At 35.7% G+C, this 25884-nt stretch overlaps 2 protein-coding genes across 6 annotated transcripts in view; one reads left to right on the plus strand and one right to left on the minus strand.

Annotated features, from left to right (window-relative positions):
- The window catches only part of LOC138710233 (uncharacterized), a 28488-nt gene extending 19903 nt beyond the window's left edge, over positions 1 to 8585 (minus strand). For 3 of the 4 annotated variants that reach the window (XM_069840916.1, XM_069840914.1, XM_069840913.1), the window contains exon 1: positions 8462 to 8585. The gene's annotated coding sequence lies outside the window, so the exon portion shown is untranslated. Of the gene's footprint in view, positions 1 to 8216; positions 8250 to 8461 lie in introns of those variants that run through there. The other variant, XM_069840915.1, reaches the window with a different exon arrangement.
- Positions 8586 to 17218: 8633 nt separating this feature from the next.
- The window catches only part of LOC138710229 (host cell factor 1-like), a 150324-nt gene continuing 141658 nt past the window's right edge, over positions 17219 to 25884 (plus strand). The window contains exon 1 of one of the 2 annotated variants that reach the window (XM_069840904.1): positions 17219 to 17300. The gene's annotated coding sequence lies outside the window, so the exon portion shown is untranslated. Of the gene's footprint in view, positions 17301 to 17486; positions 18051 to 25884 lie in introns of those variants that run through there. The other variant, XM_069840903.1, reaches the window with a different exon arrangement.

Genomic DNA, 25884 nt, shown 5'->3' on the forward strand with positions numbered 1-25884 from the left:
TCTCTCTCGTACATAAACACACGCATACATCAATAAAACTACGTAACAGTGCTAACAGAATCTTATTATATGAAGTTTACCTATCCTAAGAAAGTAATCTGCATGATGATTTAGTCATGTGGATTTTTAAATCAGGAAAAACTAGCCTAAATGCCCAGTTAAAAACTACTGCCCAAAATTCACTAACAGAACTAAAAACTTGGTTTGTAGAAAATTTAATGAACATAAACACTGATAAAATGACATACTGGTATGAAATTTTCTCACTTGACAAAAAAAGAGGTAAACACAACTTCACAATATTATGCAATCAAAGCCTGTCAAGGATTAAAGCAGCAGAATATCTTGGAGTTATTTTTTGTGATACACTATCATGGAAGAATCACATACATAAAATTACAAAAAACGGAGCAAGAAAACTTTCACTTAACTAAAGCGACTGGCAGGAAAAAAAGTGGGGATGCACAAGAGAGAACTTGTCTCAATACAACATATAAAATGTGTGCCAAAGTAATTATCCAATATTGCGGAGAAGTATTGACAACATAACTCAAAACTATTTTGATAAACTAAATTTATTTCAGAATCAGGCCCTAACAGGCTTAAGATTAATTACTGAAGTAGTAAAAACAGCTCCAATCATTGCTAGATTATAACGAATACTCGCAATATAATTGAGGAATTTCATTGAAAGAACAAGCACTAATTAATTAGATTGCCATATAAAGGAAATAATTGGTATAATAATCAAACTGTGGATAAATTAAAAATACAGGTAAGTTTTATAAAGTTAATACAGGAATTTAAAAAAAAGAGTTCCATATTCCTCAAAGAAAAGGCAATTTACTAATAAAATGCAACCCACTGAATACCATTCATATAGAACACAGTTTGTCCATCATGGATGATGATATAAAATATGAAACGGATGAACTAGTTTCTAGTTTGAAGACTATGGCAATACAAACAATTGACACAAGACACCCACATAAGGAGCGCTTACAAATTTATACAGGTGATACATTCGAGAGGAGCAGGAGATGGAAGAAAATATCTTCTCTTTTCATTTTACCAGTCTGTAGGAGAATAGGCCTATGCAATAAATTTTGAAGGAGAAGCTGCTATTATTTATATATCTTATACAGATTAAATAAATTTCAAAAAGCTATCATATTATCAGATCCAACGGCAGACATAAAAGCTATAGGAGAGGAGGAGGGAAGACGACCAAAGAAGTACACATTTCTGTCACGCCACTTATTGATGTTTGCTGGACTCTCCACAGCTTACAAACCTCTTCTTTCTCCATTGCCCAAATGAGTCTTAGGGTGTGGGAAATGTGTGGCTTCCATGTAGCTTGTTGTTCTTTAGTCAACTGTCCGAAAACAGGTTTGAACCTCATAACTGACACCAATAAGGCATCACTCATGAGGTAACTAGGCCAGAAGATAATGCGGCATGCATCTCTGACTATATTATATGCTAATAGCTCATTGGTAACAACATTAAGTTGCAAGAGTTACAATCCTCGTGTGGTGAGTGCTTAATAGCTCTCTTGGCCCCATTTGTTGTATACACAATGTCAACTACTAATATGTTTCGTGTTTCATTGTCTGTCGACTTTGTATTTTTGTTATACCTTCGGTCTATTGTCAATTAACGTTTTAATGTCAGCAGGTAGCGCGCATCAGCTCACAGCAAGGTCGTTCAAATTGGCAATGTAGGGTTGTAGTTCCAAGAACAGCCTGTTATCTGGCCACATTTTGGAATAAAAACAGGCTCTGAAACCGCACTGCACGAGGAAGTAGGGAGTGGGGGAACATCACTCAGCAAGTACAGTGTTGACAAGTTGGTGATTTTGTCACCAGATTTGGTGTTTTTGGGAATCCATTTGGTGCCAAAAAATGTCACTTAGCGACATGTCGAAATTTTGGTGATTTTAAAGTAAGTCTGGAGAAAAATCTGGTAAATTGAACACACAAAATTAATATCTGATTTATTCTGGTTTTTCATTTAATTAACCTCAAATCTTAATTGATTAGGAAAAGTATGGCATCACTTAGCATTTCAAGAGCTACAGAAGTCACGCATCGTTGTTCTGTTTCATTAGCAGTTCGCTTTGTTGATCAGTTGTCAGAACTTTTAGCTGCACAACGACTCCTTTAAAATCTTAAGTTACACTACTTCATAAAGAAGTGCAATTTCGAGTTCAGTGTTACTGTTTGTGAAAATTCCTACAGACTTGCTTTCTCATTTCTAACTTTTCCATAATTAAATGCCGATGTTCAACATGTGTTCAGTGTGTGAATTTGACCAAATCTAATTTTCAAAATGGAATGAAAACTGAAACACTTCATGCAAATGACAGCAAATGTTGCCATAGCTGTAGTTTACTGGAAGATGTAATTAAACATAGTGGCGCAGCATCACGGGAGAAGGGTAGACATCGTCTACCCGGAAGTCATGAAATAATTCATACTTACTTACTTACTTACTTACTGGCTTTTAAGGAACCCGGAGGTTCACTGCTGCCCTCACATAAGCCCGCCATTGGGCCCTATCCTGAGCAAGATTAATCCAGTCTCTATCATCATATCCCACCTCCCTCAAATCCATTTTAATATTATCCTCCCATCTACGTCTCGGCCTTCCCAAAGGTCTTTTTCCCTCCGGCCTCCCAACTAACACTCTATATGCATTTCTGGATTCGCCCATACGTGCTACATGTCCTGCCCATCTCAAACGTCTGGATTTAATGTTCCTAATTATGTCAGGTGAAGAATACAATGCATGCAGTTCTGTGTTGTGTAACTTTCTCCATTCTCCTGTAACTTCATCCCTCTTAGCACCTTATTCTCAAACACCCTTAACCTATGTTCCTCTCTCAAAGTGAGAGTCCAAGTTTCACAACCATAAAGAACAACTGGTAATATAACTGTTTTATAAATTCTAACTTTCAGATTTTTTGACAGCAGACTGGATGATAAAAGCTTCTCAACCGAATAATAACAGGAATTTCCCATATTTATTCTGTGTTTAATTTCCTCCCGAATATCATTTATATTTGTTACTGTTGCTCCAAGATATTTGAACTTCTCCACCTCTTCAAAAGATAAATTTCCAATTTTTATATTTCCATTTCGTACAATATTCTGGTCACGAGACATAATCATATACTTTGTCTTTTCGGAATTTACTTCCAAACCTATCTCTTTACTTGCTTCCAGTAAAATTCCCGTGTTTTCCCTAATTGTTTGTGGATTTTCTCCTAACATATTCACGTCATCCGCATAGACAAGAAGCTGATGTAACCCGTTCAATTCCAAGCCCTCTCTGTTATCCTGGACTTTCCTAATGGCATACTCTAGAGCAAAGTTAAAAAGTAAAGGTGATAGTGCATCTCCTTGCTTTAGCCCGCAGTGAATTGGAAACGCATCTGACAGAAACTGACCTATACGAACTCTGCTGTTAAGTTTCACTGAGACACATTTTAATTAATCGTGTCTCAGTGAAACTTATTATAATTTTCATATATGTTCTTTTTAAGTTTCTAAACAGATTTCTTTTAACTTCTGATCAAGTTAATGAAGTTCTGCATAATCTACTTTAGACATCTCAGAAATAAATTTCCTACAGCCATTGTGGATACTGCATGTGAGGTAGACAGAACACAATTTATCCGTCTCTCGTAGCTGCACCAGGGTACCCTTTCTGGCTGCACTTTAAGAATGTATGCTCACAGGATCTCTTTCTTCCCTCACACCAAACATAAAGCAGCCTGCACACAGTTGACTACATATGTCTACCTCAGTTTATACAGTGCAGAAATACGACAGTGTTTCCTTCCTGTGAGTGTTGTTTCTTTTGCTGCAGTTTCTATCAAGCAAGGAAAGTGATCAGATTTTGATCAGCGTGAAAAATGTGACTTTTGATTCTGTTAGTTTCCTTAAAAGTAATTCTTTGTTATCTTTACCATTTGAGCAGAAGCTGAACTTAAGTCTAAAATAAATAGTCAGTCTTCAATTAAATTTGTCTCAGAAAGACGGAAATGTGACTATAGAATGTAAAAGTACTTGGTATTCTAAATATAGGTGGTTATGTGGTTCTGAGCAGGTAAAGAACCTTGGAGTCATACCGGTATTTCTACAGTAAAAAAAACTTTGAAGCAAAAGCTATAAAGTATGCAGGGAGAAAAAAATATTAACGAGTCGCCTATAATCAAACTTCACTTTATTAAAAAATCTGATTTGTCAGAAAAGACGAAAAACTAGTGCAATCAGAGTTCAAATGGTGATTTTACTACTAAAGTTAAAATGAATTCCAGTTTCACTCCTAACGTGCAGTTTATCACATTCCCTGCAAAATTCTGCACTGAAACATGTCTTAATCTCATATTTCATGATCAGGAGAAAGTGCAGTTTGATTTTAGGTGTTTCAAATACAGAAATTTTCCACATGTTGGGAAGAAACAACAGAACACTGGTGGAAAGTGCTTAGAAAGTGTTAGACATAATGAAAATGTGACATGGAATAGAGAATATTTGGTTACATTGTTGATGTAGTATGACACCTCAGACAGCAAGAATAAATTAAGCTTTAGAGGAAATCAAGAAGATAGAGGAAATGACACAGCAATTATCATCGATCCCACTGTGCGCTTTGAAACTGCAGTTGACCAACCCATAGCAGTACATGAAGAAAAGAAGGCCATCTATGATCCTAGAATTGAATACTTTAGGGATTATTATCATATACAAGGACGCATTGAAGTATTTAGATTATTGTTCAGAGAAGGGGAACAATTCCAAAATTCTCAGTTGAATGTTTTAAGTCTTTTGGAATTTCTTTAAAAATTTTGAAAATTATTGCTTTAGACGTAATGGAATATTCTGTTCATATATACACCTAAATTTCTTTATATTCTATCCGATTACTAATAATTATTGAATAAATGTACTTTCCCAAGAGTAATAATCATAACACAAATGTTTATTTTTATTTTATTTGTTTAGTATGCTGTGTCTTTTTGGCAACCCCTACTGAAGGGCAGCTACCCTTGTGGGATTTATACATATATAGTTACTTAGAAACCATACATAATGCCAATAAAAGAAGCCTTCCATGAAAGACCTACTTGAGAGCAGTTCTGTTTTTAAAAGCACATCTCCAGATATTCAGAACTATTTGATTCAGTCTGTCACTAATGCTTTAAGGGAAAAGATATTCTTGTTCTCAGAATGATTTAGATATTTTGCGTCTACCCATACTTTTTTGTTGCGCTTCGCCACTGATTAAACAAACTGGTACCACAGACATATACGCCCCTTGGCGACAACTTCTTGAGAGGAGCATATTTTCTTTGAAGAGGAGGGAGAACAGGAAATGTTGTAAGTCTTAAGATAAGGTTATAATTTATGAATAATAGGACCTATCTTTTATTTATATACACTAACACAAAAATTTTCCATTTAAGTAAAATTAATAAAATTTATATTTTGGTGATTTTCTGTGATTTTTGTACTATTATTTGGTGACACTTGATTTGAAGAATTGGCAACACTGAGCAAGTATAGTACAGGTCGGACACTTTCGACACGTCTCTGCGAAATTTTTCAGTGTATCTAGCAGGCTGGTGGTGGAGTCTCATCTGACATCACAGCTGTTAGAGAAGGGGAAACCACGTGACAGTTCAGTGTGCACAATAGTCAGTCACTGTCGTGAGCTGTATGTGAAGGCTTGATGGTCTGGTAGTGAAGTAAAATAAAAGCTATTACAACGTATAATTATCATTTATATTATTATCTGCATAACATTATTTCAGTAGGCCTATTTTATATCAGTTTTGTTTACTTAATGTTTAAAGTAGACTAAATTATAATTTATAACGATGCCACCTGTTCATGGACAAACTCGGGAAGTCATAACAACTACATTGCAAGTCATGCAATTGGAAGCTGACAACAATGGATTTGTCATCCCCGTGAAAAAGGTGCAGGAATGTGCCCATGCAGGGACTAAAGTATCAAAAGCTACCATAAAATCCATAAAAAAGGAAATCGATAGTGTAGCTTTAGCTTCTTACAACATGCCGTGCATGAATAAAAACCGACCTCGTCCAGTTACCGGTATTGAAAAAAATATGGGGTGATGTTAAACAATGGGTAGCACAACGCAATGTCTCATTTAAACTCAGTGATGTGTGGGAGCTGTGTAAACAGAGATTTGCAGAGATTGGGGAGAGTGAATGGAGTGCTGTGTGTTGTCACGTTCAGAAGGTTGAGAAAAAATATATAAAGGCCGAAGAATTAATGAAAACTGAAATAGAGCGCCTCATAATAACCTTGGATAGTAGCAGTAGCAATGGCAGTAGCAGCGAAGACGACACTTCATCCAGAACATCCGACATAGAGGATTTAGTGAGCGGCATAGAGGAACTGGATTAAATCAGAAATTCGATCAACTAGTAAGTTAACATACGTCTTTACTTTTGGTATCATTTTAAAATACTAACATGTATAAGTCTTTAATGCCATTTTATTTATTTTAATAATGAAAATTACGTTGCTCTATGTTTATTTATTTTCATGTCTTGTATCTTTCTTTGTACGCATCAAATATCACTCCCCCTGGCCAATGCCTTCTTCTAATATGTAGGCATGGTGATAGCCATGACGCTATACTCGCAACGAAGCTGTACATGGCTAGCGCTCAAAGGCTTTACGAAAGTGTCCGAGCTCTACAGTCTACCAGGTTCCCAAGCCACATTCCTGCCGCAGTTTCAGAGCTCGCGCTGCATCTACACGGTTCAATTTTCCTTGGCATACAAACGCAATCTGGGAAGAATATTGAAAGAATAAAGTTTAAAATGCACATTCTATTTAAGATACATGAAAATTTTGTATCTACATAGTGCGCCGTTTTTAATGTCATCTTCATTACGTAAATATGGGTCATTCTCTGAATAAGGTAGTATTTATTGTCACTGTCTAGTAAAAATAACAGGAAAAAATATGTTAACTTTTTAAAATAATTATTAAATTAAGTCACTAAGAAGCGAAGGATTATGGAAAATGATACTCAATATGTCTTCATTTACAGTATATTTAGGCTATCCAAACAGTAACAACGTCCCCTCCGTGGACTGTACCCACACCCGATTTGTAACAATCTGGGCATTGTTGATTGTCAAATTTTATTTAAAAATGCACTGTTTCAGCGAATAATAACAATATAAAGTATCAGAAATCCATATCCAAGGAATATTTCGGCGTTTCAAAAATTGAACAGGGTTACAGAATTTAAAAGTTTGTTCCTAGGAAACTAATCTCCCTACATGACAACTATGAAAGTGCGATACATGTTCAAAGAGTGCAGCATCTCTCAATGTGTATCTCTGGAATTAATAAGAAAGGAAGCCATAATGTTTAAGAGTCAAAGTTTGTCTCCACCAATGTATCTTGTTTTGTGGATGTTAAATATCAATTATCATTTTGAGTTTCGCAAGAACAGTGAACATCTAGCATATAGACAATTGTTGTTTGCAGAAGTTACTGGCAAACAAATACAGGAGAATTATAATAAACATAAATCACGGAAAGTTAAGAAGACAATAGTTAAACTTTTCAGTGGAGAAACAGTTTAAAAATACCGTTATTCCAATAATTAAACTTTGCTTTATGTACCTTTTCCCTTTTCATAATTGTGATGACAGTAATTTTGTCGAATTTACTACTTCTTAACCATTTCTGGGTTTCTTCCTCCATCTCACAGAAACATTTCCCTTTAACAATATTAAACAGATCTCTATGACTGCATAACAACAGCAGTGAAGACAGATACCGTTTGTTGACACACACATCCGCTCCGTGGACAACTGAAAACACAAAATTCCTAATATTTAAGTAACAAAATTTCAAAAAACTTGGTCAGTTATCTTGAGGTATTAAGTTATATTAATAAAGACGTCTCACCAGTCAGCTTAATATTTTTATACATTTATCATAAATCTCATAAGGTTCTTAAATTTTGTACGTTTTTCAGAGAATGGCCCACATAACTTATTAATATTAAATAACAATCTTACATTCATCGCTTGAAAGCATAAAGTTTAAAGAAAAGTTGAACCGTGTAGATGCACCTTAACTTCATTAATGCGATTCCAAAAAGGCCAAATAAAATGTAGAGATTAGTCGTAAATGAAAGTTTGAAGAACGCACCTGGAGAAACTATCCAAAACTAACAAATAAAACAATAACCGCAACAAAAATCAATGTGAAATGAAATAAAGGTTATTCAAGTGAAAGAGTAATGCATATCAATGATATTTATATTTTTAACGACAGCGGAATAGATGTATAGGTAATTCGTCAGAACAAGTGAACCAAGAGAGGTAATTTTACAATTTTTATTTAATTATTGCGTTCTGCTAAATACTTTCAATATAGCATTCAAAAAATAATACCTATGTTCCACTAGTAATTATGTAGTAGACTTATTTCGGTATTAGTGAAATACCGGTACTGTTTATTCCCACGAATTATAAATCCTTCCAATTTTTTTGACGTAAGTGATGAACTTCTAGAGAGATAGAGATCAAGGTTGCCGTGACACATTAATTTGGCTGCCAGGTTATGAACTGTTGCGATCACTCAATGTTGCCAGGTTGAGGAATTTATCCCTCGTCGTAGGGATTTTTAGGTCGAGATAGAGGGATTTTTTGACAGAATGACACAAATTGTAGGGATTTTCACACCTTTCCAATTGTTCTAATTGTTTTTAAATATTTTTCAAAATATTTTTATTTTTCAGATATGAAATAAGTTTCATGTCCCCAGAATTACCTATGTTTTTACAAGAAAGCCATCTGATGACAAAGAAAAAGTTCAGATTACGATGTTTGGAGTTCTATCAAGTAGCTTTCAATGAGTCCTTGAAAAGATTGCCCCTTCAACAAGATATAAGTAATTTGACTTTTATAGATCCAAAAATTGCATTAAGTGTCAGTATGATTGTTGAAAGATCTAGTAACACACATACTTCACTAGTTGATAAATATAAAACAAAAGTAAATCAAGAATCAGTATTAAATGAATGGAGTCTTTTACCCAATTACTTTTCTTCTGAAGAGAAAACGGCTTATCTAAATTTTCCTGCACTAGAATTTTGGAAGCGAATAGAAGAATGTCACAATTTAAATTCTGAATTTTTGTTAAAAAGTTGAGGAAAACTAGCCAAAATTTGCCTTTCTTTGTCCCATTTTAATTCAGCCGTAGAGCGCATATTTTCAATGGTTAGTGATATAAAAACGAAGAAAAGAAATAAACTATCAGCAAAAACAGTGTCGTCTCTAGAGCGGGTGAAACTTGACATGAGCAACATGAACAAAAACTATTACAACTATCCATTCACCGACGAAATGTTGAAACTGTTCAATGAAAATATGTAGCCTACAACAAGGATTCGAGAGCCAACAAAATAGCTGGGCTGCTGGTTGCAGAATAAGAGGGAGAAGAAGAATGTGAACAGGATCATCAATAATAATTATGCCGATCTGAGGGTGAGTATAAGTCATCTGAAGAATCATTGCAGACGGCAGGTAGAGTAAGCTTGAACATAAACATGCGATCGATACTGCATTACGTCACCCTGTTCTGACGTACTATGCACACTTCTGCAGTAAGGAAATGCCTCAGTTCAGTTCGTTCAGTCTGCTAGTCGGTATCGGAAGAGTGTGTGCGTGTGTGTGTATGCGTGTGCGTGTGCGCGTGCGCGTTTGTGTGTATGCAAGAGCGAATGGAATCTCCGCCAAGACACTCGTCACGCGAAGTCTTACACTCGCAAAGCAGAAATATTATATACAATGTGCTAAAATGTTGTAAAGAAGAGAAAAAGAAAGATCTTATCATTCCATTAACGAACGTTGTGAAAAGAACAGCAACGGCGGTGGAGAAGAGTGAAAGAACAATATATATTATAGCTAAAGATGTGAAGAAGCAAAGCGCATTGGAGGACAATTTTCAATTCCTGGTAAAAGCCGTCCACATCCAAAGAAATTTGTACTTGATTGTGAAAAAATATGTTATCAGCAGAACTTTTTTTTTTTTTTAGTTTTATGAAAAGAGAAAAGAAATTTCGACCCTACGCAAGCTTCTGAATGCTGTTAAGAAAAAGATACAGTTTAATGACGGAAAAGATATATTCTGGAGGCTGTCAGTTTTGAAAAAATGACCGCACAATCAATAAGCGAAATCAGCAAAGAAGTCTGAATGAAATGCTGCTAATCTATTAAACATATCGAGGACGAATATTGGCGTCGTGACGCGTTAATGGAAGAGGACGTAGAAAGGGTAGTAATAAACATAGGCATTGTGAGTAGTGATGAAGAGTGTGATGAAGATGAGATGGATTATAATAGGCCAGGTAGCAGCATAGATACAGCAGACGAAGGCAGTTCAACTGATAGTGTAGATCAAATTGAAACCTCTGCCTCGGGGATACAGCTACTTCTAGAATAAAGTACCTGTATATACCGTACATGACAGAAAAACTAAATTCAACTATGGTATTGGTAATTGTATTTGATTATGTTCATAACAGCTGTTGATGTTTTTATTATCAGACTGTACCAACATTTCTCCAGCTGACTCATCACGCATCGAGACTGAGAGGATCGCATTTTTGACACACGAGCGCCGTCATCTGAAAACTGCAATGTTTCGTCAGACGGGATATACTCTGTTGCACTGTGATATTTATTAGTCCCTATTTACACTTGCTATTTGTCGCGGAACATCAAGCGCTTTCTGTCGGCTATATGTAGCATAACCATTTACACTTGGCAGATTTCTCGTCCAGGCAAGTCGTCGAGCAACGTCCTATATGAAGCGCTTTCTGTCGGCTAAATGTAGTATTACCGTTCACTCTTGGTAGATTTCTCATCTGCTACTCGAGGCTAGTTGTTGAGCTCGAGCAACGTATGAGTGATGTGGTGAGCCTTCTAAATGAACAGAATGGATTTGAAAGCAGCTGTTTTAGCTTCTGCAGCTTCAAGTGTTTTGTTAGCTTGCACTAATGAGAAGCAAAAACAAACAAAGAGACTCTGGGAAAGGAAATGGATATCCAGAAGGCAGGAGAAAGGATTATTCCATGTTTTCAGTAAAGATTTCAAAGTGGAACAAAATTGTGCAAGAAATATTTATTGCATTAAAATGAGTCGTCAATTTAATTTTTTTCTTTTTCAATATTGACTCCTGATGTTCTTTATTTTTGTTTTGATGTCGGACGGAATAGTATTGGGGCGAATAGACTCCAAAATTTTACAAATAAGCTCCAGCTCATTTTCTCTCCAAATCCTATTGTGATAGTTCTTATTTCAGATGTCATATAAGCATGGACATTGCTCGTAAAGCTCGATTAATTTGAGCCGAGCTCGACGCATCAATTAACCATCTAATGCACCATCTTGCCGACAGAGTTCACTTCAATAGTATATCATCGATAGCGCCATTTTTCCTCTTACTTTCTCACCTAAATTCCCATTGGCCGGCTAGTATTTTTTAAACAAAAGAGAGAGGGAACCGAGGTTTCTTGGCTATGCTAACTAGCAGATCAACTTCACTCAGGAACCCGCGCTCGTCTAGTAAACGTCACTTAGGAATCCGCGCTCGTCTAGTAAACTTCGCTCAGGAGCCCGTCTTCGACTGGTAAACTTCACTTAGGAACTTACGTTCGACGTGTAAGGTTTCTCCGAGAATCGTGATATAATTAACTTTGCTTAGGAACGTACGCTCGATGTGGAAGGTTGTTTGGAGAACATCTCGGACAGTTAACTTCATTCCGGGATTCAGATGTGAAGTATAAGGTTGTATTGGTTTTATTATGAAGTAGTTAAGTCAAAATTACGAAGTTATTTTGGTATTTCCTTACATTTGTTTACGATATATTTAGTGAATTGGATACGGAAATGATTCGCTAGTGATAATGTCTTGGTTCGTGTATTAGAGATTGCGTGAGGTTTTATAGTTGTGGTGAGTTACCTCCTATTGAAGTTGCAAGATAGTCTGGCGAAATTGTGGTGATTAATGACCTTTATTGGTTATATCGTAATAGTGTATGTAATGAAACTGCAGTCAAACTGCTCTTTTGGTTATTCTAGTACATTCTATTCGAAATTGATTATCATGACTTTCTACACGATTCTATTTATGAATTTTGAGTGTATTGAATTCCAGTTTGGTATTTAAATGAGTACGCGAATTCGGAACTATTGTAGTTTTGTATATTACTCGCTTTCTCTCTCTCTCTCTCTCTCTCTTGGGCATAAGGTTTATCGTGATAGTACAGAGATTGTTACTGTGTGTAAATTCTAATTAAGATCCAAACTTTAATTAATTATGTGCATATTTATTAAGTGTGTGACTGTTTCAAATTAGGTTATTTCTTTGTAGCGTATTGAGTCAATATATATCTTGAACGTATTTCTTGCATTTTTATGGGAACTTAAAATCTAATTGGGCATTTACTGAGAGTTGTGATAATGGCTGGACATTCATGTTAAAGGCTCATGTGTTGTTGGACATGTTGTGAGAATGTTCCAGTGGGCAGATATTTTTATAGGTCAGGAATCTATTATTTGGAATTTGTCAATTAGGGTGAATTATGACTTGCAAGTATATTGGCCCATGTTTAAAGTATCGACGGTTCTGTAACTTATTGTTATATTTGAGGTTAATTTAGTATATCGTTCCTTTTCATTTAATTTCATATTTGTATGTTTCTTTCATTGAATCATTTATGTATTTGTTTTTCATTATTTGTTAATTATATTTGTTATTATAAATTCATATTATTTATTCTGTAAGTCTTCCACTGCGCACATCCCAGTCATCCAAGGCACCACTCCACCTGGCGAGTAACGTCCCGGTATTCTCGTATTTTGAGGAGAGAGATGTTTAAAGGGTTAAGGTTGGGATAAAATGAGCCCCCCCCTTTTCAAATTTCATTACTTGGTTTTTGTTCCACTCAGACATGACGCTACAAAGCGCGCGGAAACAGAGAAACAGCTGAAAGTTGTCTGCTACTGTCTTTTCCGAACCATGTTTGGGTCCTGTCGCGTGAATTCGGCTGGGCCACCAACGAAAATGTCGCACAGAAATAGAAACAAGCTTCTACCCAGCAGATGTCGAAAGGGAAGGAACGAAATCCGTATTGCGCATGAGCCCGCGCTATAAGTCAAACGACATTGAGCAAGTGTAAACAGGGACATAGGAACATTATCTTGTTCTATACTTGTTTTTTTTTTTTTAAGATAGTACATGACAGGAGCGTTGCGATCGGAAAAACAACTGAATGTCACATAGCGTGGTAGGTCTGTTGCTATGGTAACGATGGTTGAGTTGCTAAACTTCCGTTCCCAAGTGACGAGTGCTTAATAGCTCTCTTGGCAACATTTATTGTGCACACAATGTCAATATTGGAACTTTTCGGCTTTGATTCTCTGTCGATTTTTGTATTGTTTTTTTTTACCTTCGCGTCAATTGTCAATTAATGTTTTAACGTTAGCCATCTTAACGTCAATTGCTAACTTCTATCAGCTGGCAGTGTGGTAGTCCATATTGGCAACATAGATTCTCTTTCTAACTCGTTGGTAACACTGGCTCACACAGAGCGATAAGCATCAACGAGTTAGAAAGAGAAGACTATAGAGTGGCCATGTTGTCCTGTACAGCGCTCTTTGCGGTGCCACCGCGAAACACGGCAGATCTGAGCTAAGCGCCCACCTTTGTAAAAATTCGTCTGCTTACAATGTTGTATAACGGAGGTAAGAAGTACAAAAAAACGAAGAAAAAACATGCCTGTTGTGTGTACTGCATATAACTGCAATGTCAAAAGGAAAAATACAACTGATATATCATATTTCATGTACATTTTATGAAGTTAAGTCCATAGTTTTGTTAATTAGCAGCATTTTTTCCATGCATAAATGTGTAACAACGCCCGGCATAAACAAAATAAATGGTTCACTGGTAATGTACTTGAACTAAATACGGATAAAACCAATACAATTCCGTTTCAGACCCAGTGAAAAACAAATAGCAATACAATATTAAAACTGTATTTCGACACCGGCATTCTTTATTTCTGCTCCTTCTGTCCTTACTGCTTATACAAGAAGACGATGAGCTGTAGCTTATAAGAAGTAGGCCTATTTCGAAGACAAACGATTAATAAAATAAATGGTTCACTAGTAATAAAGTTAAATTAAATACGGATAAAACCGCTACAATTCCGTTTCAAACCTAGTAATAGCAATCAAATATTAAAATTGTATTTCGACACTCGCATCCAAAATAACGCAAAACTCTGGGGTAGGTCGTACTGTTGTTAGTATTTTGACTGGAAGGACATGAAAGAACATAATTGAGCACCCACGTGCAATAATGGGGTAAGTATGAATATATTTCGTAATTACTTACCCCATTATTGTACGTGGGTGCTCAATTATACATTATAATTATCTGTGGTGCCACAGCCCTTGAAAGGCTCAGACAGACCAGCCGGCTGTTGGCTTCACGTTCACATTTCGATAATAATTATACTTTACTGTAACAAAAAAACTGAAAGCATGTTTTGTCATGTTTCACCCACGCTACAAGCTTGGAGGTAAAGGTTGTTTACTACAGATAGGGCCTACTTTCATTCTATATCTTATGGTACAGTAAATAGTTTTGCAACGTGTAGAGACTGGGAAAACAATTTAATAAATTCATCCGAATCATACTCGTTCATTTTATAGGCAATCTTGCAGGTCGCATTTAAAAGAACCTAGGAATATTAACATTTTCTTCATTATATTTGGTAGGACTTCTTGTCATACTACATGACAATTTTGTTTAGGTTATTCTTTTAAGCATTCCTTCTAGGAATAGCTCAAGTGTTTTAAATTTAGCGTACATAAGTTTAGATTATGTTCCTAGCACGTATTTGACGAAATACTAGGTTTTTCCACTTCAGTTTAACTGATTTGTGCAAACGAAATTAAGACAGCTGATGATTCTTATGTCAGTTATCACCAAGCACACTTTGTTTTGGTCGCACAAGTTCATTACCGACGGTCGTTCAATTTTCTTCAAACATGGCGGCGCAATGACCACTCTATATCTTTCTCTTTCTAACTCGTTGTTAAGCATTGCCAAAGCCGGTGTGGCACCAATTCTCAAGTGAGGCATCCTTCCCAGAGCCTTCTTTAGTTACAAGCCGGGGCCATACGTCGGCAACACTGTAATTATCTGTCACCCGGAGGCTGACCGTACAGTACACGTGTTTGTGCTAATGCCGATTTCCAATGTTACAATATAAGTGTGTGTCGATGGAATTATGTTTGCGGTCGTACCAAACGTTAATTGTTGATGTATTATAAACTAAATGCGTGTTGGTGATAAAAAAAAACAAGACAATAAATGAAAATAAAATGGTTGCAGTCTTTGGGAATTTTTACGGTTATGGATGACAAAGTAATTGACTATTCTATTAAATATTGTATAACCACATTTTTATATTCTTATTTGTGATTTGTGTGTATCAGAATTCTAGTCAAATTGTTGGGTCTCGCCTGCTATATCAATAAAGTTACGCCGTTGGTTTTCAAAGTCATTGTAAACAGCTGTTTTGTGATCCCATAAATGTTGCAGTTTTGTTGAAGATTCGGAATGCCTGCTATACGTCAGAACTATCTATAATTTGTACATGCATATAATCACTTTGTTGGTTTGGTCAATGTCACTTATGTCCCGTCCACTATAGAGACATAGGCCAATTTTACACAAATTTAGTATAACTTGTTGTTTCTTTGACAGGTTAGGTTTGGTTAGTTTAGGTTTTTGTTATAGCCTACCTTGCATATACGATTATAGCGCAACATTGGCAGTGATAAAAGTGAAATATTCGTTCAGTGGGCGTTGGATACTCTACATTCACCCACTTGGTATTTACAGGATTTAAAGTCCACTGAGTTTACGCTAATTGATACATACATGTACTTAATAGATAATGTTGCGTTTTGTTACGTATTATGTTGAAGGTATGTGTTTTCATTTTTTCATAGATTGTTTTACTTGGCTTAACTTATTTACATCCTCACACTTTTATTATAATAGGAATGTCAATACGGTAGTTTCTTCTGTTTACATTTTATTTTAGGCCTATTTGCATAATTCACATTCTTAGCTTGATTTCTGTAGTTATATTTATTTAAAATTATATTTTAAAAAGTTTATAACAAATAATTTAGGATAACAGTATTGTTATGGTGACTGGCCAGGTTCAAACTAAAACTGGCTTCCTGGACATCTGAAATATTTATAGAAAAGCACGACAATCACATGAAATTAAAATGCATATGATATCCTACACCTTTCATGTCAGAGGTGAAACAACATTAAGCGGCAAAACATTGTCAATTTACTAGCCACATAATGGTTAATTGATTGGAATAGGGTATTGCGAAAGTACGTCATTATTTTATTTATTTTTGGTACAAGTAACATTTCTTTAAGTATTTATTTATTTTCCCTTGTACCATCAATAAAAAAAAACAAGTATGTTTTTATTTTTTTTTTTTAATTATAAGTGTAGTTGCTACGACACATAGGCACACAGCACTTTCTAGGCATCTGAAATATTTGTAGAAAAACACGATAGATAATCGCAGAAGATAATATTAAAATATATCCTAAACCTCTCACAGATGAAACACCATTAAGTCGCAAAACATTGTCAATTTGCTAGCTACAAATTTGTTAACTGAATGGAACTTAAGAATACTGCGTAGGAACTTACGTCTTTATTGCATTATTGATTTTATTATTTTCGGTGCAAGGAATATCTTTTTTATTTATTTATTTACCTTCGTACTATCAATAAAAACATGTTTTTTTTGTAATTATTTTAAGTGGCAGTCTTTGTATGTAAGTAGCCTACTTACGCAGTATTCTGAAGTATAGCTAATTGATTGCAATAAAACACTATTTTCGAACTCGTAATAATTTACATCACTACTCTGAATCTTGATCTTACCTTTGTGCATGAAGTAATATTGAAAAAATACGCGTTACGTATAACGAAAGCAATGAGCAAACACAATATCACTCTAAAATCTCCCGCCTCCACTCTGCGTTGCCAAACCTACCCATGCCCCGGCTTGTAACTAAAGAAGGCTCTGATCCTTCCCCATATATAAACTAAAGACATGATGAGGAGCAATGTGTGGTAGCTACGGTACAATGCCAGAAACTTATGTTTAGGTAAGTTAATAGTTTTTAAATTTTAACTTAATATGTAATTTGGTGCCCATCTATTTTATATTTCTGATTTTTATATTTATAATTATTTTTGGAACGGGGGGATATTTTGGAGCAAAATTGAGTAATTTCAGAATTAAATGTGGGTAATTTCATTAACAAGCATTGACAACACTGGTTCATTGGGAGATCAACTATGCTGTGACCTCTGAATAAGTACCTAAGCACTCTGTGGGAGTAATGTGCGAAGTGCTGAATATTAATCTCGGTGAAAATAAAATGAGGCGTTCCAGAACTCTAATAAAATATATTTTCATATAAGACGGTTTCCAGCCGGCCTGGAAGAAATTGTACCGGCTGGGAAGCTGAGTGAGCTCGTAGTACATGTTTCTTCCAACCCGGCTGCCGAGTTCCATATTTTTCAAGTGACCAACGTACATATTTTTGTTCGGAGTAAAATACAATGGATCGAAATACTGTCCTTGCAATGTGGCTGCTACACCGTCGTCGTAAACGAAGACGTGTTAGAAATTACTGGGTTCAACCTATGCTTCAAATTAGAGATGAATTCCGTACATTTTACACACTATTCAGCGAATTACGAGAAGATCAAATGAAATTCTTTAACTATTTTCACATGTCAATTTCATCTTTCGACGAATTGCATCGCCGCTTAAGGAGTAATCTTCAACATCAGGACACTAAAATGAGGAACTGCATTCAACCTACAGAAATGCTAGCTGTTGCAATCAGGTAAGTAACATTGTACTTGAAGGATTTGTTGTGGTTGTAGTAGATAAAAATTGAAAGGAAATATTATTAGGCGAATATGTATGAGACTGGCACAGAGTATTTGGGATTAATTTACTATAGGATATCGCTTAATTTTCGTTAAGTTGGACAAACTATGACGTCACAACGCAGTGACGTCACAACATGGCCAACGTAAACCAAAACAATAAATAAATAAAACTATCCAAAAAAACTTAAAAACAAATTGACGATATCCCATTCTACAATATAACCCAACCGCTCTTATCCAAAATACGATATCACCAAAGCAATTCACGATATCCCATATTGGAACAGAGCCCATCCGCTCTTATCCAAAATACGATATCGCCAAAACAATTCACGATATCCCATTCTGGAACAGAGCCCATCCGCTCTTATCCAAAATAGGATATCAGCAAAACAATATCACAATATCCCATTCTGATATATAACCCATCTGCTCTTATCCAAAATACGATATCACCAATACAATTCACGATATCCCATTACGGAATATAACCCATCCACTCTTATCCAAAATACGATATCACCAAAACAATTCACGATATCTCATACTGGAACAGAGCCCATCCGCTCTTATCCAAAATAGGATATCAGCAAACCAATATCACAACATCCCATTCTGAAATATAACCCATCCGCTCTTATCCAAAATACGATATCACCAAATCAATTACACAAACATCCCATCCTCGAATATAACGCGCCCCCTCTTATCCAGAATAGAATATCAGCAAAACAATTTCAAAACATATATTCACCTCATGTCACTAAAATATCACCTCAGAAATCATCATCGGGGCTTCCAGCCCCGATACCCCGCTTTTTGCATCATGTGCTACACGTCGGATCATCATCAGGGCTTGCAGCCTCGATACCCCGCTTGTATTGATGATATCGTATTTTGGATAAGAGCGCAATTTTGAACCCCAAATAAAAACATTAAAAAAAAACAACGAACAGATCCACACACACACCCATATATACAAAACCAACAAAAATAAAAACATGTATCTACAATAAATAAATTCAACATTATCCTCGATACATAATTACTACCCTAGCAAACCAAAACCCATCCTTATAAAAAACAAATAAAACGCTCACCATCCAAACACAACCTGTATGCCATTCAAACCTCATGAATACCAACTACGAACAAAATTTACATATCTACCAACCTAACCACTTCCATCCAAAATGTGACGTCATCAAGTGACGTCATAATATCACATCACTCCATTCTACAATCTAGCCAACATAAATTCTCATAAAAACAATAATGATATCCTATAATCTAGTAAACCCGAGTATTTTAACTGAAACATGTACATATAATAAAATTCCATGCTCCATAATAAGCAGTAAACAAAAATAATTTAAAAGCATGGTTAACAGGTTCATGATGCATCATAGCCTATTACATAATAATTTAGAGGAATTTGTCTTTGGATTTTGCATGAAAGTACAAGTCATAGACTACCTACACCAGGTCATTATCACTATTAAGAACATCATCATCATTAACTTCGTTTCACACCATGTGCTCTGTAACTACCAATAATCTAAGAAAGCTGGCCTTAATCCCTCCATTGATGTCTTGGTCTTCCTTGATCTATATACTAAGAATAATCTTGGAAATTTTTCCCATTCCATTCTTTGTACACGATTCTGCCACTGCTCTTAAAAACATTATTATTATTACTTACTTACTTACAAATGGCTTTTAAGGAACCCGCAGATTCATTGCCGCCCTTACATAAGTCCGCCATCGGTCCCTATCCTGTGCAAGATTAATCCAGTCTCTATCATCATATCCCACCTCCCTCAGATCATTTTAATATTATCCTTCCATCTACGTCTCGGCCTCTCCAAGATCTTTTTCCCTCTGGTGTCCCAACCAACATACTATATGCATTTCTGAATTCGCCCATACGTGCTACATGCCCTGTCCATTTAAAACGTCTCGATTTCATGTTCCTAATTTTGTCAGGTGAAGAATACAATGCATGCAGTTCTGCGTTGTGTAACTTTCTCCATTCTCCTGTAACTTCATCCCTCTTAGCCCCAAATATTTTCGTAAGAACCTTATTCTCAAACACCCTTAATCTCTGTTCCACTCAAAGTGAGAGTCAAAGTATCACAACCATACAGAAAAACCGATAATATAACTGTTTTATAAATTCTAACTTTCAAATTTTTTGACAGCATACTAGATGACAAAAGCTTCTCAACCGAATAATAACAGGCATTTTCTATATTTATTCTGCGTTTAATTTCCTCCCGAGTGTCATTTATATTACTATTGCTCCAAGATATTTGAATATTTCCACCTCTTTGAAGGATAAATCTCCATTAAAATGTTTCCATTTTGTACAATATTCTGATCACGAGACATAATCATATACTTTGTCTTTTTTGGGATTTACTTGCTTCAAGTAAAATTTCCCTGTTTTCCCTATTCGTTTGTGGATTTTCTCCTGACATATTCACGTCATCCGCATAGACAAGAAGCTGATGTAACCGTTGAATTCCAAACCCTGTTTGTTATCCTGAACTTTCGTAATGGCATACTCTAGAGCAAAGTTAAAAAATAATAATAATAATAATAATAATAATAATAATAATTATTATTATTATTATTATTAGTATTATTATTATTATTATTATTATTATTATTATTTTAGTTGTAATCCTTCGTACCTCGGTGAGCAATGTCCTGCAGTAAGTATGCCGAGTTAAAATTTTGGAATGTTCCAAGCTTTCAACTGCTATCTCTGCAGCCATCTTCAGGGAAGTAGTGTCTAGACAGAAAGTCGTAGGTTATATAGATGTTAGCTACACAATCTAGAACAGTGGGCTAAGGAAAGTGAATTCAGAATTAACAAAGAGAAAACAGTCCAGATGGTATTTAGGAAAGGAGGCAGGATACCGGCAAATGCAAACCTTATGTTGGAAAATGAGCCACTAAAAATAGTGAACAAATTCAGATATCTGGGACTATCGATTCAGACCACAGCATCCTCATTCAACGTACACATCCAGGAGGGAATGGCATCAGCAGTCAGAGCAATCTTCGCCATCAAGAAATTGTCATCACTAAGTCTAGATACAGCAATGAAACTCTTCCATACAACAATAGCACCCGTAGTTACATATGGACTAGAAATGATTTGGGACAAGTTATCAATCAGCGATATGGAAAGAATCGAAAAAGTCAAGGCCAGATTTCTGAAGAGAGCACTTGGAGCAGGAAAATTAGCACCGAACAGATATATGTACTTACTTGCTAGAGAAACCTTCTTTATAGAGGATCTAAGGATGAAAATGGCTTTACCATCCAACGAATCCTACAACGAAGTTATCGCACAAAGGACGACAAAGCAGAGAGGAGTCGATAGTAAATTCTTCTGCACAGATGCCATGATATACAGGGATTGGACCAAACCGAACCAACCGCAAAGATATGCCATCGTTGGACTCGAAATACATGGATACCACCACAAAATGTGTCAAAATCAAGATTCCACCAACCTGATGAGAAATGCATGTGTAAATTCTGTGAAAAAAATGTGTGAACTCTATCACTTCTCAGAGTGCAGAAATAGAATAGGATCGCTAACTGACCTCATCAAAGACAAAATATAAACAGTGCAGTAAACCAAACTTAATGCTCCTTCGAGCATTTCTCTTATTATTATATAGATGTTAGGCTGTCTCAGGTGGTACGGGATTGGTTGGCGGATCGGCCAATCCGGGGCCGGGAATTATCATTCCTTGTAAGCTCCGCCCCTCCCGGGATTCTTGTGTGATGTTTGGTGGGCGACGAGTCCTGATCCGCCGGCTGGAATCGGTTGCTGTTCCTGGTCCGTGATCTTCGTGACCTCGAAGCTGGTCCAAGGCTGGTGTCCATGCCTGACTGAGCTGTAGTCCACTGTCTCTGTTAAAGTTGTTTTTCTCCAGCTTAATCTCTATGACCTCCTTGATTGTACGATCCCAGTAGTGGCTTTAACTCGGCTGATATCCCGCGAAAACATATTAGCGAACCAATGCCGAGGAAGCCTCAAATCATACATGCAGTAAGAATGTTATAAATTATTCATAAACAGGCCTGTATAGTAGGCCTATAATAAGTAACTAACAACTGGATAATATGCACGGTAGAGCAATGTCGATAGTCGACGTTACTCGTGGCCTACTAGTCACTGGGCTGTACCGAGCTGTGTCAAACAAAAGACAATTCAAATGGTGGTAGTAAAATTCGCGACTGTATTCTTAAATACAGTAAATCACTCCATTAGTCAAGTGCAAGGTTTATGCAGTACAACGACGATGTTTTGAATGCGCCAAAAGAAAATGCATATGTAGTAAAATATTAAAGTAGGTTATGACAACGAAATAATGGGGAGAAAGGTGTGTTTCACGGGCTATCATTTAAATAACAGAAAGTAAATTTCCGGTCAATGGCCGCCAAAGTGTTAAGTACGCAATTATGACCGCGTTTTATTTGTGACCTAGAGAAAATGCCTAGTCTTTTACGAAAAAAAACTTTTAGGTGCCATGAAATTATTTACCGCTTTAATTATATTATTATTTATCGATATTACGAAACAAAAACTGTCATAAAGGCCATGACCGACTGGAAACATCGATACCGAAGAGATAATCCCATTATCCTGTGGTGAAACAAAAGAAAATGCGAGAGACATTTTAGTTCAAGATAAAATTGACACACAATTTTGATGACTATACTGTTAGTAATTGGAGATCGCTTGTAAGATCTGTCTTAATCTTCTATGTAGAAATGTCGTTCAAACAAATTGGTGGTCAAGGGAGAAATCATTGAAACAATTGAGAGTAACAGTACTGCTATCTCTCAGTAATGTTCAGAACGAAGGAGATTGAGAGAAAAAAAAATAAATTTCTCCTTCTAACGATACCACAGACCAAAGTCATGTTCTTATGTTGGCAACATTGTGTTTTAGTTAAATTTGGTCGTAACCGTAACGGCACAGTTCAAAGCTACCGTGCTAATTCTCCAGTTTAGCGGAAACTAAGAAGAAACGAGTGTTGAGGTAGTACCGGTGATTTTGGAAGTGAAAATGGTTGAATTTGTAAGGATTTCTTGTGGAGATGGATTTCAAAAGTTAAGGATTTTATAGGGAAATGTTTCACGAAAATGGAATTGTTCGGAAATGTAGTACATTATGGTCTATTTGACTAGGATATCGATAGTGAGTTTATGAGAATTTATGTTGGCTAGATTGGAGAAGGGATGATGTCGTAAGATTGACGTCATCAGTTATTGTGATTAATTTTGTTTGCTGGAATGTATTAGGTGCGGAGTGTGAATATGCGACTTGAGCGGGCTCTGATGAGACCTGGGGCATCACACATTGGTTTGATAGATGTAAGCCCTATAAGAAGGTATGAATATACATCACATGGCCTGCATCGGTTCTTATTGCTAATAGCATCAGAAGTAGCCATGTTAAAAAGCAGAGTTGTAATATTCCTGTGTTAGTTAATGCTAGGGCTTCTTCTTTTTTAGGTTAAACCTCTCACCAGTAAGGGTTTGAAACAAGTTCAACTAAATTATAAATGCTCTGATGTTTCTAGTAACGAATATTCTAAACACAGTAACTTCACTATTTTTCATCAAAATATTAGGGGATTAAAACCAAAAACTGATGAATTGATCACTTCTTTAGCATCTCAAAATCATAAACCTGAGATATTATGTATAACTGAACATCATATGAAACAACAGGAAATATTACAACTATCTTTACAAGGATATTTATTAGGTTCTCATTATTTTCTGTAGACATGTCTTCCAAAAAGGGAGTGTCTCTATTTTTATCAGAGAGGATCTATTATTTAGTAAAATTGATATATCTGATTTTTGTCTTGAACAAGATATTGAAATATGTGGAATACAAGTTGGTTATGAGCAGGGAACGGATTTATATGGACTAAAAATATATGAAATATGTAAATATATATGTAGTTATTTTTACCAAAATATGGAATTAAATATGGATTTTTACCAAAATATGGAATTAAATATGGACTTAAAATTATAAAAAAATGACTATGTACGTTAAATATTGGTACATTTTAATCAAACTAAACAAAAAATATAATGGACGTACCTTATCTTCCAATGTAGTTTCAACAAAACACAATTTTTATTGTCTGTTACCATAACAATAGGTTACAAACATTTCTTTCAAGTGCTGAAAAGTGAATCTTCTTCTATTGTCTCTGAGGATAGATTTATACTGACTAAAAGAGCGTTCGACGTCACAAGAAGTAACTGGTACATAATTCAATTTCACAATGTCTGCTGGGGATAAGTCCAAGTTAATCTTCACTGTTGATTCACCACTCATCACAGCAACAACCTTTTGTAGTTCTTCATATCCAGGGTTTTTTGAAAGTACAGTGTCCACCTTAGCTCTTACTGCATCTGCAACTTTACCTCTACCACGATTCAGTTGTTCCACAGTACTATTTATAATTTCAAAACTTTCAGATAGTGAAAGGTGCCTATTTTGGAGACTTTTGAGCGTTTTTATGATGCATGAAAATGTATGCTGAATGTGAGCTAAGTCATTCTTCACACTTATGTCACAGGTAACTGTTTTCGCAGTATCAATTGAGACTGCATCTTCAGAGTCCAATGCAAGGAGAACATTGTTAATAGAGTCTATATGTTCGGCATAATATTCAACTGCTTCTAGCCATGTACCCCATCTAGTTAAAATTGGCTTTGGTGGCAATGGAATTTCAGGGTACATTTCTTTCAACACGTTAACTCTACTGGGAGCTTTGAGAAATACTTTTTTCACTGATGAAATCAACAAATCTACTTTAGGGAAATTGTCTCTGACCACTTCTGCCACACGATGAAATGCATGCGCCACACAAGTAAAATGAGTCAATTTAGGATATACAACAGATAATGCTTGTCCAGCTTTGACCATATAAGGGGCAGCATCGCTAATAAAGAATAACACATTATCGTACATAATACCCTTTGGCCACAGGATACCCATAGCTTCGTTGAACAGTTTAACTATAGTTTTGTTATTGCACTTTTCTAGAACATCACAATGTAAAAGAATTCGTTCAGAATATTGTTCACTTAACAAACCGATAACTACATTACCAACAAGTCTACCTTCTTTGTCGGGAGTCTCATCAATGGAAACCCAAATTGAACTATCTTTAATTTCATCTCTTATCTTCTGTATTGTCTCATCGTAGATGGATGGAGCATACGTCTTCCTAAGTGTTGACTCATCCGGGATTGTATGTTGAGTATATTTTTCAAGGAATTCCCTGAAGACCTTATTCTTTAGTTTGTAGAGAGGAATATCAGCAGAGATGAGAGAACGGCACAGGTCGATGTTAAACTCAGATCTTACATTCGATGTTGTTGGTTGTGTTAAAAACAATTGTCTCTGCTTGGAATTTAGTTGTTTGTTGGCCTGATGTTTACTAGTTGTAATGTGTTGTTGCACCAGGAACTTTTGTGTAGATGATACTGCACACTGACACAAATTACAAAATAATATTTTATTGTCAGTTGATAAACCATCTTCTTTAAATTCTGAAATGTAACTTGTTAGTTTTGATTTTAAATTGACTGAATGACGTACTTTTGGCATATTTACCGTCTTTATAGTATGATTTACAAAACTGAACCTATGTGTACTCTGACTGGCATTTAACTGTTGAGCTGCACAACTGAAGTCTGTTAAAAATTTTAAATTAAATTAATACA

Source organism: Periplaneta americana, chromosome 12, assembly GCF_040183065.1.
Source record: "Periplaneta americana isolate PAMFEO1 chromosome 12, P.americana_PAMFEO1_priV1, whole genome shotgun sequence".
In the NCBI taxonomy this organism is placed as follows: domain Eukaryota; kingdom Metazoa; phylum Arthropoda; class Insecta; order Blattodea; family Blattidae; genus Periplaneta; species Periplaneta americana.